Raw genomic sequence first — 6,000 nt, forward strand, 5'->3', positions numbered from 1 at the left:
GTAGATCTAGAAATACTACAGATAAAGGTTTATTACAGTTGCAAGCTTTATTGACAATGTCTGTAAATAATAGTAGTCCAGTGGAGGTGCAGTGGTCTGGCTGAAATCCATGTTGCGTATTGGTGATTAACTTATTTTGTAAGGGGTAGTGGTGAAACTGTTGATGTATACATATTTCAAGGATTTTAGAGAGAGAGGAGACAGGATGTCTATGCAATGGAAATTTGTAATGTCAATGGAATTACCTTCTTTATGTAAGGGCACAATATGCACCATTTTCCACAAGTTAGGAACACAGGATTCTGTTATTGATTTATTCATAAGAATGCTGATTGGGTATGCTATTGCATCTGTGGCTAGATTTAGGTATTCCGGGGGAAGGTTGTCATCTGAGGAGAAACAAGATTTTATTTATGTAAAAGCTTTTTATGAGAGTTATAGCAACTGGTTGAAAGGTAAAGTAGGTGGAGTTGTCTGTATGTGTATTGGAGAGGATGCAGTTTCGTGAGTTTTGTGAGGGAAATGTGCTAGGGTATAAGGTAGGGGAAGTCAGCGGTGTGGAAGAGCGTGTGTTAGGTGAATTTGAGGTTAATTTGGCTATGCATTCTGTGAAGTATGTATTGAAATAGGTAGCTGTTTGAAAAGAGGAAATGTCAGGGTATGGACTGGGATAATTTTTGTACCTGGGTTGATGAGAGAGGATATGGAGGACCAGAATTTTAGGGCTGTTTTTATGGCTATCTTGTAGGTGAGTAAAAATAAGGCTTTTTATCTCTATTAACTTGTTTCTTGACTTGGGTTTATAGCTGTGTGAATAGCTGCCATTGTTTGACATTTTTATTCTTTTGCCAGTTAATTTGTGCTTTGTCTTGTCTTTCATAAGGAGTTTGCAGTGGTTGGTGAGCCATGGGGTATGGCTATTTTTAATTATTTTGTATGCTGTGGGGCTAAGGTGTTAAGAATATTTAGAATTGCTGCATTGAAGTATTCAACTGTATAATTTATGGGGAGTCTTTTTAGGATGGACCAGTTAACTGCTTTCAGAACTTTAGTGAAAGACTCTTTGGAGAAACTGGAGAGATTACGGGTAGTTTTGAGCTTATGTTCCTTTGTTATTTGTGTAATACTCCTAAGGGTATAAGTTGGCAGGTGCTCACTTAATGTATCAGGGAGGGTACCTGAAGAGGTAAAATTGAATGGGCTGGTAATCAGAATCCAGTCGAGGATAGATGTAGATAGTAAATTAGATTTTGACCAATGTGTACAAGGTAGTAAGGAAATCATTCTATGTTGCTCAATTTATATGTAAGGGCATAACATTTGGGTCCAGAGAGGTCATCATACCACTGTATTTGGCCCTCATCGACCCATCCTAGAGTATGATGTCCCCTTTGGTATGTACCTGACCAGACACATGCAGCAACTGGAACGTCCACAAAGGTTGCTTACAAAAAGAATACAGGGAGTAAACAAAATGTCCTATGCTGATTGTATTGTCTCAAAGCTCTTTGTCTTTACTCTGTATAATGCAGACTGCTGAGAGGTGATCTTTGCCTGGCTTACAAAGCATCTCTGGACACTGTTTTGATGAACCTTTTTCACATATGCAAAAAAAAAAACAGCACAAGAACTGCTAGATTAAAAGGCCTACATTTTCCTTGCAACATAAGTAGGACATTTTGGAGAGACAGATATGTTTCTCAGAGAATTCCCATTCTCGGAAATATGCTCCCCATCCATATGAAGTAGAGTTCCTCCCTAACCCTATTTAAGCACAACTTGGACCAATGGATGAGTAATCAGAAATTCACTTCTGCTCTGGTGACTATGTCTCTGATGGACAGAGGCAGTCAGTAAAGCTCCCCTATATAAATCAAATTTGTGGGTCACATTTGGGTTGCATGGCTAGGTTTATATGGGCCATAGTGGTCATTAGCCTGGTATACACCTATGAACCCAAGTCTATATTTCTAACCATCAAGTCTGCACTGTATCTCAGATGCTGCACCGGGTGCTGTTTTTTTTTTTTTTTTTTTATGTTGACACCAGAACATACCCCATTTGGAGTGAGACTAATAGGTACCTACCCAGTTCGCTGTCTGCCAAGAAGACTGGAATTCGCTGTGAATCAATGTGTTATGTTTAGCTAAAAGTGAAGTCAAAGAGGCACTTAGTAAATTGGCATAATACAAGCAAAACTCCCACTTGTACAGTAAGTACAGCATGCAATACGCACATACCACAACAGTTGCTCTCATTTCCTGTTAGAATGAGCACTTCCATTAAATAACTTTTATTTCTAGTTTGCCTTGTGGTTCATGAGTTTATTCATAAACTCAAGTCAATTGGAATTTTCAAAGTAAGTACATTGTATCAATAGGTTTGTCTGTGTGTGTTATGTATGATTCAGGTATAATGATTCTTTTATTTCAAATACAGTGATGCGACTTCTTAAAGTTCATTACACGTTTGCATACAGTAATTCCATATGTTTCATACTCATGTACTAAACTGTAGAACATGTACTTGGCTACACAGTTTGCTCTATTAGCTTATGCACTTGTAAACGTAAGTGCTATTTGATTTACTTAATCTATTTGGCAATATTCAGCTTCCAAATGTCTACAAAATGAAATGTTTAGTCATGTGTATCCTTGTTTGTTACTTAGGCTGTTAGATTTATCTAAGAAAAGTTACAGTTATTAATATCATATATCATATTATACCATATTATATCATATCCATATCATAGGCTCATTAATGCAGACGTAAATCTGGATGTATCAAAACTATAATTTATTTATTGCATACTAAAATTAATATTTTCTCATTCAAGTGCAATTCCAATCACTTCCTTATGTGCAATATCTCACCTCTGTGTATAGTGTACTTTTCTTTTCATGTGTTATCTAGTAGTCAGTGTTGTCCAGTGTATATAAACAGTTTACAAGCATGTGTGTCAGCCACTTAGATATTTTACTTTTGTACTATAGTTATTGTTTATTCTTTAAAACCTGTCATGTATGTCTTTTTCTGTTTTTCTCCTGTAAAAGAGCTGACACTTAAAATTTCATTTAGATAGCACTTGTGTTTCCTAAATGACAATAACGTTTCTTTGATTCTTTGAATCACGCTGAAATTAATTGATGTTTCACACCTTACTTGTTTTCCTCTTCTTCTGTAAGATGCTGTTAGTGTACACTCCAGAGTTTATTTTACTCAGTACTGAACCCTACCTTAAACTGTGTTAGGAGTTTGCCTTCTCTGTTCTCCTTATACCTACAGTGTAAATTGGGAAAATACCCCTTTTCATCTTATCTCCTGCTGCTTCACTACTCATTGAGTACAGAGATTTCAGAAGCACTGACATAATAAATACTGAGATCATCTAATGCATGACTGTAACATTAATCAGTTTTTAAACCTTTATATATAAAGCCTTGTATTTGTCAACTGTATGAAAAAAATGAGCTTCAAAAATTGCATTATGCTGTGAAGGCTGCCAGCCCTGCCAGCTACAATTTTGTAAATAATTCTATGTCATTTGTGCATAGTAATATGAAGCTCCTTCTGTGTGGAGTCTGCATGTCCTCCCCACAGTCGAGTGACGTTAAAGACATGCAGGTAGGTGTGAGCCTGAATGGGCGTGGCTTTGTTGAAGGTTGGACGTTGGGCTGGCAACTCGGCACCATAAAATCCACTGCCAATCATGAGCGGACCAGAGTTCCGCTGTGGCGAACCCTAACCAGGAAAAGCCGAAATACTATTTTAATATGATTTGTATGCTTGTCTTAGAAATGTAAGAAAACTGTATGTTCTGTACTGAGTTTCAAGATTGTAACCACTGTGCACCCTGCTGGAAAAGAATAGAAATGTGTATAAACTACATCCCTATGCAAATGTTTGAGTTGATGGTACAGGTTGGAATATAGAGAGTTAACTTGCAAACTCTAAGAAAATAAGTGGAACTTGTTTATGACTCTATTATCTCTGTTTCAGCTCAAAGCAGACACAATGTCTAGAGTTGTAGGTTTTCCTATTTTCTACAAACAGAGGTAATTACAGGTTTCCAAGGTAATTGTTTTACGACTTCCAGTTTCAGGCAAGCTTCTAAGAGAGATGTGAGTGATAAGCATTTTTAACAGAGACATGTTAAATTTTAATTTCCTGTTAGCCTGGAAACTAGGACAGAGTTGACAAGAATGATGTAATCTGAGACGATTCAGCAGAAATGTTTGTTAGTAACTTAAGAACTAGCTCAGAGAGAATGTCTGTGCATTTTGTATTTTGTTCTGGAACTGTAAACATCTCTTCAGCACTTCTCATCTATATCTGCCTGGCTCTGTAAGTAAGACATTTATGGCATAGCATCTCTTAGCGATAGATAGGAATATAGCAAGAGTAGTCTAGATGTTTTCTGTATTTATGTGAGACTGTTCTGCAATGTTGTTTTAAAATATTTCCTGTGATTCTGAACTTTATTGTCACTGTGTTGAGTTAATGAGTGTTGACTTGTGCTTTTATTATTTATTATTAAATATATTTAAAACTTTTAATTGTGGCTGGTTTTATATAGAGATATGTAAGCTCTTAGAGTACTTGCGTATGTATTGGGTGATATTGTACAAGCCACTCTTGAATAACCTTAAAAGTTCTGGTCACACCATTTGGATAACAGTAACATTGCACAGTAGAATTGCTCGCCCTTTGTAAGGGCCATATGATAGCTGATAAGTAGTTGTTGGTGGCAGTGATTACTACTTTTATAGTCTGGGCAGAAGGGGGCATAGCTAATGAACCTGTGCCAGCCTTCCCCAGGAGTGTCTGTGTGTTTATATATAAATCAAATCTCAAAGTGTGTGAGTGCATGTCAGCTACTTGGGCAGGGACAGAAAGCTCTGGTTGGACAGACAGGGTGATGGAGGTTTTGGCTTGACCACTTGGCTGAGTTCTTAACCTTATAGCTGTGCCAGTGGGCAGTCTTATTGGGGATCTGGAGAGAGACGGAGAAACCAGCCCCAGACTGACTGTGATTTCTGTGTGCTCTTAAGGGAAATTGTACTTTACTGTGTGTGTACTTGTCATCTTCCCATCCCTCACTGGTGTTAGTGGTGAGGATTGGGGCTCTTTGAGTACTGGGCCAGGGCAGGGGCATCACATATGCATGTTAAGATTTATAGCAGCTATGAGGTAATAATGTTTGGCTTGTAAAGCTTCAGGTGGTACAGCTTCTAAAGTGGTTCATATTGACTGGATCACTATTTCAGTAGGTAAGTATAGTTGCATTTGCCCTGAAGATCAGAAGCTGTTCATTCAATCCTCTCATCTGGTGTTTGTATTCATATTCAAATGCTAACTCTGCAGTATAGTGTGGGGGAGGTGAGACTTCTTGAGGCACCATCCTTTAAATGAAAGGTTAAACTGAAATCATATCTGCCTGATTTAAGTGGTAGTTTAATGGATATTAAATATCCCATGACACTTATCAAAAGAAAGATATGAGAATTCCTGATGTCATGGCCAAAGTCCTACTCAGTGTAACTATCACCTTGGATCTTCCTTGGTAAAGACTTAGTCACCAGCATAGGATAAATAAGAAGTAATTTATTGTTCTTTAGGTATACAGATTAGATTTTTTATGACTGCTGAATTCAAGTTTTCCAGGAGAATTATTTTCCCATACGTTGTAGCACTGTAACTGGGCCAGTTTATACAGAATCTCTTTGCTATTTTATGGTGTCTTTCTTCTAAGCTTGCAGTCTTAAAAACGAATATTTCTTCATTTCATGGGCAAATTCCTGGCTAGGCTTACAAGGGCCTCCGGGCCAATATCCTAGTATCATCCTATGAACTGATGAAACTATTTCTTGGAGGACTGTTATTGGACTTCATAAGACCAATGATCAGCAGGATAATCATATACTGAGTTGGTAACTGGCCGAGTGAGTTCTTCACCAAAACTGGACCTTTATCTTCCTGTAATCCATGTCAGTTCAGACC

Source organism: Protopterus annectens, chromosome 8.part1, assembly GCF_019279795.1.
Source record: "Protopterus annectens isolate FY-2018-M chromosome 8.part1, PAN1.0, whole genome shotgun sequence".
Classification (NCBI taxonomy): domain Eukaryota; kingdom Metazoa; phylum Chordata; order Ceratodontiformes; family Protopteridae; genus Protopterus; species Protopterus annectens.